At 33.2% G+C, this 14,712-nt stretch overlaps 1 protein-coding gene across 2 annotated transcripts in view; it reads left to right on the forward strand.

Moving 5' to 3' along the window:
• Positions 1-8,519: 8,519 nt before the first annotated feature.
• Positions 8,520-14,712, forward strand: part of LOC148604455 (uncharacterized) — a 58,780-nt gene continuing 52,587 nt past the window's right edge. For both annotated transcript variants that reach the window (XM_088547708.1, XM_088547714.1), the window contains exon 1: positions 8,520-8,583. The gene's annotated coding sequence lies outside the window, so the exon portion shown is untranslated. The remainder of the gene's footprint in view (positions 8,584-14,712) is intronic.

Genomic DNA, 14,712 nt, shown 5'->3' on the forward strand with positions numbered 1-14,712 from the left:
TACTAAATTTTCTACACTTTTTACAAGATAGGACATAAAAATCAGCCAAAAAGACCAATTTTCCATAATTTGGACCTATAACTTAAAAAAATGCATATTTTGAAGGATTTTTGTAGTGTATTCCTCTCATGGCAAAGTTTACAAGATCTTCAAGTAGTTTAAATCTATTTCAAGAAACTTTTCATTTTGCCATGGCTTCAGCTTAAGGCTAAAAACCACTAATTCCACTTCCCATAGGCTTCTATGCTAATTTCACAATATTCAATGGCTTCTCTGGACTTTACCTTAACTTTAACCTGCAGATGACTATATATCAGCATGATTCTACATATGTCAGCTCACAATCCTCAGAATGGCATGTGGGGTTAGCAGACTTGCAGTGCAGTACTGGTCACCGGAAGTGAAGGGTCTATAAATAGCATGGGAAATCCCAGTGTTTTCACAAGATAGGGGTATATTTAAAAATCATTATAGAGATTAGGCTTCACATCTCAAGAAGCAAAATGCACCTATAAAATGTACAGAAATGTTTTTCCTTTCAGAAACTGTTTAAATTTTTAAAATAAGATGAGAACTTTTTTCACAGCACTATGAGGAACAGGGGTAATTTCTGCGTAGGACTATTTTTGCGTACGTTCCAAATGCTCATTGGTTGAATTGGTGGTCTGTAACCTAAAGAGTCACTTTTTGTCTTAGAAAAAATAAATAACTATACAGGTATCTTCCTACACACATACTGAATGCATTTGCAAAGTTTCAGTGAAATGTGACAAGCACTTTTTTAAATATTTGATTTTTAAATATAGGGTAACCAAGTTGTGCGAGCAAAAAAGTGAAAATATTCTACCATACTGAAATGCATTAAATATTTGCAAAGAACTTTTTCTGACTTTTCAAATAAAAAAATATCAATCACAACTTGTTTTTTAACAATATTAATGAAGAAATAGTTTTAAAAGTAATCATTTTCTGAGAAATTGGTCTATTTTTAAAAATTTATTTCTGACATGCCTCCCCCTTTTTCTTGATCACATGTCAAACATCCTAAATCTTTAAATTTTCACAAAAGGTGATATATTTGGCTTTAAATTTGTAAATACAGTGTTTTCACATTAAAACATGACCAGTAAAGGGCACCTAAAGCAAAAAAAGTGCTCAATAATGGATTTTCCATGTTGCCATAGGGGAATGCTTATATGGCCTTAACCGCAGTAATGAAAGTGAGTTTTTCCTCATTTCTAACCTAATTTTTGCTCAAATCTACACAAAACTTGATTTCAAGTGCTTATTACTACCATATTTAGGTAAATATAGCCCTCAAAGTTTAATATTTGATATTTTTACTAAATTTTCTACACTTTTTACAAGATAGGACATAAAAATCAGCCAAAAAGACCAATTTTCCATAATTTGGACCTATAACTTAAAAAAATGCATATTTTGAAGGATTTTTGTAGTGTATTCCTCTCATGGCAAAGTTTACAAGATCTTCAAGTAGTTTAAATCTATTTCAAGAAACTTTTCATTTTGCCATGGCTTCAGCTAAAGAGTCACTTTTTGTCTTAGAAAAAATAAATAACTATACAGGTATCTTCCTACACACATACTGAATGCATTTGCAAAGTTTCAGTGAAATGTGACAAGCACTTTTTTAAATATTTGATTTTTAAATATAGGGTAACCAAGTTGTGCGAGCAAAAAAGTGAAAATATTCTACCATACTGAAATGCATTAAATATTTGCAAAGAACTTTTTCTGACTTTTCAAATAAAAAAATATCAATCACAACTTGTTTTTTAACAATATTAATGAAGAAATAGTTTTAAAAGTAATCATTTTCTGAGAAATTGGTCTATTTTTAAAAATTTATTTCTGACATGCCTCCCCCTTTTTCTTGATCACATGTCAAACATCCTAAATCTTTAAATTTTCACAAAAGGTGATATATTTGGCTTTAAATTTGTAAATACAGTGTTTTCACATTAAAACATGACCAGTAAAGGGCACCTAAAGCAAAAAAAGTGCTCAATAATGGATTTTCCATGTTGCCATAGGGGAATGCTTATATGGCCTTAACCGCAGTAATGAAAGTGAGTTTTTCCTCATTTCTAACCTAATTTTTGCTCAAATCTACACAAAACTTGATTTCAAGTGCTTATTACTACCATATTTAGGTAAATATAGCCCTCAAAGTTTAATATTTGATATTTTTACTAAATTTTCTACACTTTTTACAAGATAGGACATAAAAATCAGCCAAAAAGACCAATTTTCCATAATTTGGACCTATAACTTAAAAAAATGCATATTTTGAAGGATTTTTGTAGTGTATTCCTCTCATGGCAAAGTTTACAAGATCTTCAAGTAGTTTAAATCTATTTCAAGAAACTTTTCATTTTGCCATGGCTTCAGCTTAAGGCTAAAAACCACTAATTCCACTTCCCATAGGCTTCTATGCTAATTTCACAATATTCAATGGCTTCTCTGGACTTTACCTTAACTTTAACCTGCAGATGACTATATATCAGCATGATTCTACATATGTCAGCTCACAATCCTCAGAATGGCATGTGGGGTTAGCAGACTTGCAGTGCAGTACTGGTCACCGGAAGTGAAGGGTCTATAAATAGCATGGGAAATCCCAGTGTTTTCACAAGATAGGGGTATATTTAAAAATCATTATAGAGATTAGGCTTCACATCTCAAGAAGCAAAATGCACCTATAAAATGTACAGAAATGTTTTTCCTTTCAGAAACTGTTTAAATTTTTAAAATAAGATGAGAACTTTTTTCACAGCACTATGAGGAACAGGGGTAATTTCTGCGTAGGACTATTTTTGCGTACGTTCCAAATGCTCATTGGTTGAATTGGTGGTCTGTAACCTAAAGAGTCACTTTTTGTCTTAGAAAAAATAAATAACTATACAGGTATCTTCCTACACACATACTGAATGCATTTGCAAAGTTTCAGTGAAATGTGACAAGCACTTTTTTAAATATTTGATTTTTAAATATAGGGTAACCAAGTTGTGCGAGCAAAAAAGTGAAAATATTCTACCATACTGAAATGCATTAAATATTTGCAAAGAACTTTTTCTGACTTTTCAAATAAAAAAATATCAATCACAACTTGTTTTTTAACAATATTAATGAAGAAATAGTTTTAAAAGTAATCATTTTCTGAGAAATTGGTCTATTTTTAAAAATTTATTTCTGACATGCCTCCCCCTTTTTCTTGATCACATGTCAAACATCCTAAATCTTTAAATTTTCACAAAAGGTGATATATTTGGCTTTAAATTTGTAAATACAGTGTTTTCACATTAAAACATGACCAGTAAAGGGCACCTAAAGCAAAAAAAGTGCTCAATAATGGATTTTCCATGTTGCCATAGGGGAATGCTTATATGGCCTTAACCGCAGTAATGAAAGTGAGTTTTTCCTCATTTCTAACCTAATTTTTGCTCAAATCTACACAAAACTTGATTTCAAGTGCTTATTACTACCATATTTAGGTAAATATAGCCCTCAAAGTTTAATATTTGATATTTTTACTAAATTTTCTACACTTTTTACAAGATAGGACATAAAAATCAGCCAAAAAGACCAATTTTCCATAATTTGGACCTATAACTTAAAAAAATGCATATTTTGAAGGATTTTTGTAGTGTATTCCTCTCATGGCAAAGTTTACAAGATCTTCAAGTAGTTTAAATCTATTTCAAGAAACTTTTCATTTTGCCATGGCTTCAGCTTAAGGCTAAAAACCACTAATTCCACTTCCCATAGGCTTCTATGCTAATTTCACAATATTCAATGGCTTCTCTGGACTTTACCTTAACTTTAACCTGCAGATGACTATATATCAGCATGATTCTACATATGTCAGCTCACAATCCTCAGAATGGCATGTGGGGTTAGCAGACTTGCAGTGCAGTACTGGTCACCGGAAGTGAAGGGTCTATAAATAGCATGGGAAATCCCAGTGTTTTCACAAGATAGGGGTATATTTAAAAATCATTATAGAGATTAGGCTTCACATCTCAAGAAGCAAAATGCACCTATAAAATGTACAGAAATGTTTTTCCTTTCAGAAACTGTTTAAATTTTTAAAATAAGATGAGAACTTTTTTCACAGCACTATGAGGAACAGGGGTAATTTCTGCGTAGGACTATTTTTGCGTACGTTCCAAATGCTCATTGGTTGAATTGGTGGTCTGTAACCTAAAGAGTCACTTTTTGTCTTAGAAAAAATAAATAACTATACAGGTATCTTCCTACACACATACTGAATGCATTTGCAAAGTTTCAGTGAAATGTGACAAGCACTTTTTTAAATATTTGATTTTTAAATATAGGGTAACCAAGTTGTGCGAGCAAAAAAGTGAAAATATTCTACCATACTGAAATGCATTAAATATTTGCAAAGAACTTTTTCTGACTTTTCAAATAAAAAAATATCAATCACAACTTGTTTTTTAACAATATTAATGAAGAAATAGTTTTAAAAGTAATCATTTTCTGAGAAATTGGTCTATTTTTAAAAATTTATTTCTGACATGCCTCCCCCTTTTTCTTGATCACATGTCAAACATCCTAAATCTTTAAATTTTCACAAAAGGTGATATATTTGGCTTTAAATTTGTAAATACAGTGTTTTCACATTAAAACATGACCAGTAAAGGGCACCTAAAGCAAAAAAAGTGCTCAATAATGGATTTTCCATGTTGCCATAGGGGAATGCTTATATGGCCTTAACCGCAGTAATGAAAGTGAGTTTTTCCTCATTTCTAACCTAATTTTTGCTCAAATCTACACAAAACTTGATTTCAAGTGCTTATTACTACCATATTTAGGTAAATATAGCCCTCAAAGTTTAATATTTGATATTTTTACTAAATTTTCTACACTTTTTACAAGATAGGACATAAAAATCAGCCAAAAAGACCAATTTTCCATAATTTGGACCTATAACTTAAAAAAATGCATATTTTGAAGGATTTTTGTAGTGTATTCCTCTCATGGCAAAGTTTACAAGATCTTCAAGTAGTTTAAATCTATTTCAAGAAACTTTTCATTTTGCCATGGCTTCAGCTTAAGGCTAAAAACCACTAATTCCACTTCCCATAGGCTTCTATGCTAATTTCACAATATTCAATGGCTTCTCTGGACTTTACCTTAACTTTAACCTGCAGATGACTATATATCAGCATGATTCTACATATGTCAGCTCACAATCCTCAGAATGGCATGTGGGGTTAGCAGACTTGCAGTGCAGTACTGGTCACCGGAAGTGAAGGGTCTATAAATAGCATGGGAAATCCCAGTGTTTTCACAAGATAGGGGTATATTTAAAAATCATTATAGAGATTAGGCTTCACATCTCAAGAAGCAAAATGCACCTATAAAATGTACAGAAATGTTTTTCCTTTCAGAAACTGTTTAAATTTTTAAAATAAGATGAGAACTTTTTTCACAGCACTATGAGGAACAGGGGTAATTTCTGCGTAGGACTATTTTTGCGTACGTTCCAAATGCTCATTGGTTGAATTGGTGGTCTGTAACCTTAATGACCAACTTTTCCCGGGCGCATATAATTTGCGATGGTGTTATTGAACTACATGTAGTTTTATAATGTATTAACTATCCTTTAATGTAAGGTAAAATATCGAACTGAAATAACAAACAAACACACCATAAAATTCACCAAATAATACACCCAATTCTCTCCATAAGTGCTATTATATTTTTGTATAAAGCTTTGTAATGATGAAAAATTAAAAGTAAATGTTTTCAGAAGTTTGTGATATCGATATCTCTGGTACCCTTTATTGTGATAATTAAAATCTGACACGTTATTGCTAATATGAACAAAACGGGCCAGTTGTGAAGTATAAATGCCACATGAGGGTGCGTCAGGAATATCACCATCTAGGAATGAGAAATTAACAATAGGAAAATCAAAATACCATCTCTTTTGTCATTAATTTCAGTGTGAAGGCTGCCATTTCCAAGTGTAATTACTAAGTCAAGAAAATGTGTACGAGTACTGTTATTGTTAGACTTAGTCATCTGAAGTTCTTTTGGGTAAATCGATATCCTGAACATAGTTTTCTGAACTAAGAGTACAGTCGATGCTGACCTGCTCCCACTGTTCGTGGTTTTATCAAGCTGCACCATGTGCAAAATGAACATCTTAGATTCAGAAACTTATTTTTGCATTTGTTTTGTTTAACAAACCCCTAACTGAATAAATTTATCAGTAGGCACGCATTTTGTCTTCTTTGGAAAATGTCCAAATTTTGTTCAAGGGCTATTCAATGCACAAAAGAAAAAATATTTATGTTTTTGAAATTTAATAAACAGTGATAACCTTAAACACTATTTTTTTTTAAATTTCACCTCATGACCTCATTGATTAAATCAAAACCATAGATAAAACCATGCAGCTCACTCACTTTTTATGAAGCCCTTATAGGCTATCATTGGGCTTCACTAAGTGGACTGGTCTCATTCATATACCGACGAACGCCCTGAAGAAGATTCCAACCCCTGGAACAATCCCTGCAAAATGTACCACCAAACCTTTCAAAACTTTTCTCTTCTTTAACCACAGCTGTCTAAGGGGGTCTCCAGTCCTACCGCGACACTTGATACTTCCATAGTGGTATTAATTCAATGTGGATCCTGAAAAAAAAAATTCGAAAGATCTGGAAACCCTGAGTCAAGATTAATATCCGAATACAATAGCATTAAAACCTATGATTTTCACCCCTTTACATATTATACTTCTATCCCCAATACTCAGTTAAAATCCCGACTCAAAAATACAGTTGATTATTCATCGTTGTTATTCTAGAAAAACGATACACCTAGATACAGATAGTTAGTACTCGGTAGAGATTCAACATACTTTGTAAAAAAACTATTCCAAATCATCTACCAAATATACCGATTATGTTTTCAAAATGCTGGATTTTTTTTTATCGGCAACATGTTTTTCCAATGTTCAACAAACGGTCGGCATTGAACAAATTGTGCTCATCTATTTGTTGTCGACCTATTCCTTAACTCTTATGAGGCTTACTTGAAAGCTAATCTTATCCAAAGGAAGGAACATCGTTTTGCCAGATCGTTTAATCGTTTCCACTGTATAGATGACGTATTATCGTTAAATCAATCCTAGTTTCTGGGATATTATACATCGCATCTACCTAGAGAACTTGAGATAAAGGTTATCACAGACACTGTGAAATCGGCCTCGTATCTTGACCTACACATATAGAGATAGATGAAAAAAGAAAACTCGTGACTCATGACAAAATATATATACGACAAATGCGATGACTTTTCATTCCGTATTGTAAACTTTCTTTTCATCTGTGCCAACATCCCGTCAGCACCTGCGTATGGAGTTTATATATCACAACCAGTGACACACCCCTTTTTAATGGAAATATTTGTCATTTTCATGTTTAAAATTGACGAAGAATGGCAAATAATGTCCGACCACCCCTTTCTTCTGAGGAACCCGACTGACACCCCTCCTTTTCAAAGTATCTGGACTCCTTCGTTATACTTTCTGTACTGCGCTAGACTTCTTACAATTAGGCTTCTGGAACAGGGTTATGTTGAGATTGAAGTCATCACTACAGAAGTTTCTGGGTCGTCATAACGTACTCGTGGATCGTTACGTTGTATCATCACATGATGAGAACCGATTTCGTGTTAAACATGTCCTAGTTTTCCTTTCTTCTTTCGTCTACCACGGACTTGACTTTTTATGAGCAACTCTGTGGGTGTTTCCAGAAATTACCCTACCGGTGCATCTGGTCCATGCTCCCATTTTTTAGTGAAGTCCGAGTTGTTCATTTACTTTTGTTTCCTTGTACGTATTATTCAGGTTATTTCATGTTCTTTGATTGTTTTGTGTGTCTGTTGTACCTGCCTGGTCTTTATCCTCTATATCTCCGCTAAAATCTTGTTTCCCTTGATTACAATTCAGGCGCGTAGCTGAGGCCAAATTGAAGTGTAGGCAAAATTACGGCAGGGGGTCTGGGGTAGGGGGTCCAGGGGGCGAAGTCCCCCCCCCCTGAAGCTCCGCGGAGATAGCGTTTTAGAGCATCATTTATGCCTCTCCTGGATGTATTTTATCTCAAAAAAAAAAATTAAGTGCAGGCAAAAGCTTTTTTGCCTAACGGCAGCTACGCGACTGCAATTTTTAATATATGTTTATTTTTCTCTCATTTATTTATTTATTTATTTTTATTTACTTATTTATTTTTTTAGTGAAAAGGTCCGAGTCAAAATATTTATTTTTTTTAGTGAAAAGGTCCGAGTCAAAATATTTACTTTTAAACATACCCACCTCCCTCAAAATCAAATGTTTGCCCCTATTTTGAAATGTCGAAGGAAAAAAATCAAGCATTAAAAAAAGTTTCCTAATCTTTTTCCATTTTTGCCATTGGTCTCAAAATTGAACTTTTTCACTTTCCCGCCTTTTCCACACTCTTGGAGTTGCTTCCCATGCAGTATGGCTGCTGATGCTGAATGTACGAAATCTCTGATGCGGTATTAAACTGAGTAAGATGATATAATGTGACTTTACTGAAAATTGCATTAAGTGAGAATTTTCAAAGTTCCATATTTTATGTTCAATTAATTTGGAAGTTCATTCTTCACTCAGAAAGCTTGCCATGAGCATCACTGATCTGAAAAAAAAAACATTTTCAGTGATTGTAATGACACTGAATGATGATGTTTACTGTTCCTCTACATGTAGTATTCTAGCACTGCTTGTTTAGATGGTAGGGTCTAGAAGGCACATAATAACATTTATGGTTTTTAGCTTTGACAGTATAATTTTCCTTCAAATTACTTTAATTCCTGAAATTTATTATTAACCATTTGTACTTGTATGCCTTACCCTGCCTCACTGCCCAAAGTAGCTTATGTCCATAGATTTAAATTAGAAACTGTATAAATTTGGTTCCAAATATTCTACACAAGAACCATATGAGTTATATGTATGATATAAACATTTATCAACAAAATTCAGCTTAGTCTACAACATAACATAATAAGTAGCTTTATGACATAGACAACAAGTGTGCTATTTGTTTTATTTAAGAATTAGATGCTTCATTGGCATGTAAAAGCGTTGAACATAAAAATTGTAACATTTGTTGTATACAAAAAATGTAGTTCATGAATGCAATGTACATTTACAACTTATGCTATTTCAGTGACTTTATAACACTCCCTGGCTACAATATATATCTTGGTTTTCCTAGAGGTTCAATACTGTTCATTAATAAGATGTAGCATTTGCTGTATTTTATAGCTTAAGTCCTATCAGTATGTAGCTTATGCATTTAATTGTATGCACACTGTAAGTACATGTGTCAAATATAACTTTGTTGCATATGCGGCAAGATGAAAATGTGTTATGAATATTCATTTAATAGCCTGCTCATAAAAGTAACCTTGCTAAAAGGATAATAATCAGGGATGATTTTCTTTTTAGTGGAATTCTGCTATTTCAAATCTGCATTCTACCATTAAGATCCTTTTTTTACTGTACATTTAGATTTACTTTTGATTTTGCCAATTTCCGCTTTGTTTGTTGACCTCATAAAATCATGCCTGAGTAATTTATGAAAGGAAGATCAATGTATAATTTGCATTTACTGACATTCAAGTCATGAAGGAATATGCATTAGAATATTCAAAAATGTGAATACCAGTATGCTTTAAAAATCTTTCAGTACACTGGGAAATATGACCCTATTGAAATATACAGCATGTGCTAAACTTGTAGCCTAAGCTTTGAAATAATTTTTAAACTTAAATATTGGCAAAAAAATACCAAGCATAAGCAGTGGGATGAATAAGATGCTGTCAGAATATGGTCCCATCTGCATGGTTTGATAACAAATGGCCCTTCATTTTTTAAATTTCTTTTTCCTTCTCGAAATTCCTTCCCAACCCCTGAATATGTCAAAATCCAAAAACATGGCCTAGACATGAAAACCAGTGTTATAGGATTCCCATTATCGGTTACCCGTGGTAAGTGAGGTTTCAGGTCGGGAAAGTCCTTTGGGAGTCTTTGGTTACCCATGGGAAAGTCAGTTTTAAAGTTTGGGTATATTGAAAATGAGTCCTTACTTTCCCGATCTGTGGCAATTATTTCTGAATTTATTTCAGCAGAATTTAAGTTTTATTCTTTAGAAAACTTGATTGTTTTGTTTTGCTTTTCTATTCATCATGATCCTATCAGTGTTTGTAATTAGATCTCTTTTCTTCCGTTGAAGTCAAACATGATCTTGATGCGAAAACAATAATTTTCGGTCCAAAAATAGTAAAATAAAATCCAGATTTCAAAATTCATAATTTTGAACAGATGGATAGTTTCTTTCATCATTATATACTTGTAAATAAATATGAACTGTATTGAGGGGAAAGGGGACACCTGAGTCTGAGAAAGGTGATTAAAGGGTAAAAAGCCATAATAATGTAAAAGTTCCCATACAATTTCCATCACTTGGTGTCCGTCGTCTGTCATCGTCTCCGTTAACAATTTTTCATAACTCTTCTCTGAAACTACTGGACCAATTGGAACCAAACTTGGTATGAATGTTCCTTGGGGTATCCTGCATAGAAATGATGTGGGGATTTTTTATCCGTCAAAAACATGGCTGCCGTTACTAAAAATAGAACATAGGGTTCAGACAGTAGTTTTTCGCATATATCTCCAAAACGGTTAGGTTTAGCCACATTCTGACATAGGTAAAAGTGTTCAGCATGATGAGATCTATCTGCGGTCAAACTTTCATTTTAATCCATTAAGCCCATGGAGTTATTGCCCTTTTTCAACGTTTTTTTGCTATTTTTTATGTTATTTCTTTCAAAAATCTTCTCTGACTCTACCGCACCAATTGGAACCAAACTTGGTATGAATGTTCCTTGGGGTATCATACATAGAACTGGTGTGGGGATTTTTGATCCGTCAAAAACACAGCCGTCATTACTAAAAATAGAACATAGGGGTCAGACAATAGTTTTCGCATATATCTCCAAAAATATTAGGTTTAGCCCATTTTGAAAAGGGTAAAAGTGTTTAGGATGATGAGATCTATCTGCGGTCTACTTTTCATTTTAGTCTATTAGGCCATGTTGGAGTTATTGCCCTTTTTCAAAGTTTTTTGCTATTTTTATTTATTTCTTTAAAAAATCTTCTCCTCTGACACCATTTTACCAATTGAAAGAAAACTCGTTATAAGTGTTTCTTGGGGTGTCCTGCATAGAATTATAGTGGGGTTTTTTGATCCATTGAAAAATGTGGCCACTGTAACTAAAAATAGAACATAGGGGTCAGACAGTAGTTTTTCGCATATACCTCCAAAAATATTAGGTTTAGCCAAATTCTTTCAGTAGCTAAAATGATCCTTATTTTTAGGACTACAAAAGTCTTCAGGCATAACATTTTTCAGATGCTTTCTTATAAGAGTTATTGCCCTTGACAGGGGAAAATGAATTTTTTTACAGTTTTCAGGCAATGTCTTGAAAACTATGATAGATTTAGACTTTCATTTACTGAGATGATCCTTATGATAAGTCCTATCAAAGTTTTCTTGAGTCAAAATTGTTGGACAACTTCTTCTTGTTTAATTTATTGCCCTTGAAAAGCAAAATTTAACCAGGTGAGTGAATCAGGCTCCTGGGAGCCTCTTGTTATCATGGTTATGCCCAGCAATGTTTTTGAGATACAGTACTAAATGTTTGAATGGTGGGAAATTCAAAATAAAAATGAATCTCTATTGTTTTGGGTTCACATCCTCAAAAGAGAGCCCCCCCCCCCCATCTAATGAAGAATCAAAATTATTATTGCCTTGTTATCTAAGTGTATTCATCTATAAGAATCAGGTAATAAAAATACATCACATTCTCTGCTTCTTAGAAATGATTGCACTTGTTACCAAATCAAATGACACATATTTTGTCTTTGAAATGTTACTTTCAATGTGGGTAAGTTCATGTAAAGTCTAGGTAAGTCATTTTTTTGGAGGCCACTTACCCATGGTTAGTCAAGTTGACCAAAAAAATCCTAGAACACTGAAAATACATGAACAGAGACATTTACATGTATACACAATGTTGCGAACCAAATAAATAAGATAACACATAAAAACTGAAGAGAAGAGAAACAAGGCATCATACAAAAAACTAAACCACTAGCAATATGAACTCCCACAAAAAACCCAGACTTATATCAGGTGTTCCGGAAGGGTAATCACGTCCTGCTCTGCCAGCGGCACCCACTATATTGCAAGTGAGTAAAATCGGGTAATACTCTAGCAACAATAGTGCAATTCCGTAATCAATCATAAATTTTTAAAACTAAATATCATGTTGTAAGTGTAGTAGATAACTTGGAAATGGTGGACATATGTCTAAAATTGATAAAATTAGATTAAGGGTATGAAAAATCACCATAAATTATACACCATTATTTTTTTGGGGGAAATTTGATAATTTGATCTTGAACTTGATATCAAAAAGTGATGAAAATTAACATGGGGCAAAAAAATTGCATTTAACAGCATTTTACAGTAAAAATAGAGCATCATGATGTGCTTTAAAATGCAGCCAATGCTACATTATTTATAGCATATGGTCAGGATAGGAAACTTACTCAAATTCTAGCCAGTCCTGAATACATTTTTTTCAATATACATACTATATGGCTATATAAATTTTTGCTAAAATTAGCCAGCCCTGCCAAAAAATAGCCAGTCTTGGGCTAGCGGGCATGCTACTGTTTTTAACTCTGATACGGTACATTTTTGTTTTATCATATGCTATTTTTTGTAGCATTTGCTTATTGTTTTGTAGCATATACAAATAAAAATACCTTTGAACATCTTATCACCACAAAAACGCCCTAGTGCTTCATATCCAAAATGTGTGACCAATCAATGCCTTTACAACATGCTGATGAAACATCAAAAATGAAATATTCAGTTCTTATAATTACAGTTCATATACATGTTATGTTTCTCTTATTATAAATCTATTTCATTTTTAGATATACATAGGATATAGGCAGAACTTTGTGCTCAATAAAAGTAGTACACTCAATTGTGGGTGTGGCCTATGTAAATAGCTTGAAGATATTTTCCATTCATGAAATATCATGTATAAATCTGATGAGATTAGCCTATTTTTATGATCTTTGCAGTAATTGTAATTATTTTGCAATGGCAACTGCGTACCTGATGAAAAGTCTGCAGCCAAAGGGTTGAAGTTTATCTCTTAAAACAACCTTGAAAAAAAATCACTGAAGTGTGTGAACAAAAAATTAGTCTATCCTTTTGGTCTTTCATCAATGCTCTCATACTTCTACCATTACATGTAACTTCCAGTAACTACTAAAACACTGACCATGATTCAGATGGGGGCTTTAACATCCTTTACTAATCAAAATTTTCTTACATGGAAGGTCTTGTAATGAGTTCCATTTGTATCCTTTAAAAAATGTTTGGGAAAATTGCAGGATTGTTGCTGGTCTGAAATGGTTTTAAATTATTTTTTTTGTCCCCCAACACAATGCGGAGCTGGGACATAGAAACGCTGGTGTGCGTCCGAAGCTTGTGGACGCAACTCCTCAGAAACGGCTGGACAAAATTTGACCAAATTTTTTAGGATTGTTTGTCACCATATGTAGTTGATCGTACTTAACCACTATTTTGATTCAACAATGTTTATGGGAGTTGTGGGACTTTGTTCATTTTTCACATTATTCGCAGTAGGAACACCTTGTGGACACAACTTCTCAGAAACCGCTGAACAGAATTTGACCAAATTTTTTAGGATTGTTTGTCACCATATGTAATTGATCATACATAACCGCTATTTTGATTCGACAATTTTTATGGGAGTTATGGGACTTTGTTCATTTTTCACATTATTCACAAAAGGAACACCTTGTGGACACAACTCATCAGAAACCGCTGAACGGAATTTGACCAAATTTTGTAGGATTGTTTGTCACCATATGTAGTCAATCATACTTTAAACCGCTATTTTGATTTGACAATTTTTATGGGAGTTATGGGACTTTGTTCATTTTTCACGTTCTTTTTTTCTGATTTTTTGTTGTTGTATGAAGAATTCTTAAACTAACTTAATTTGATTCATTAAGATACATTAACCTTGAATCACCACATGGACTTATGAAAGCACACAAGTTTTGAATCTGCTATTTATACAAGTGTCAAACACTTGTAATTCAACTCTTTCTACAGCGGCGGCGGGACATATGGCTACACGTAGCATTCTTCTTGTTGTTGATTCTTTATTCAAGGGTCTGCTTGATGATCTTCTCCAGACTGGTTGCTGTTCACAACTGCGAAAACTGGAAATTTCTAGTCCAGTTTATAATATTGTTGAATTTTTAAGAACAACAGATTATTTTTATCTAAATGATTGTAGTCTTCAGTGTCATGAGAACAACCCTCTATCAAATATGGTGATCACTAGCTACATTTTGTAGCACTTCTTGACATGACTTGGTGTAATGATTGTGACTGATGATTGGTGCAGTCATAATTTGAATATAGAAGTGTTTATATATTCTTTGAATTGTCAAGAAATTATATTTTTATTGAAATCTGTTACATATTCATACAGTCAATGCAATACAGGGTAAAT

The sequence above is a fragment of the Perna viridis genome, chromosome 10 (genome assembly GCF_037379345.1).
Source record: "Perna viridis isolate PV_CMFRI_1.1 ecotype Kerala chromosome 10, ASM3737934v1, whole genome shotgun sequence".
Lineage (NCBI taxonomy): Eukaryota > Metazoa > Mollusca > Bivalvia > Mytilida > Mytilidae > Perna > Perna viridis.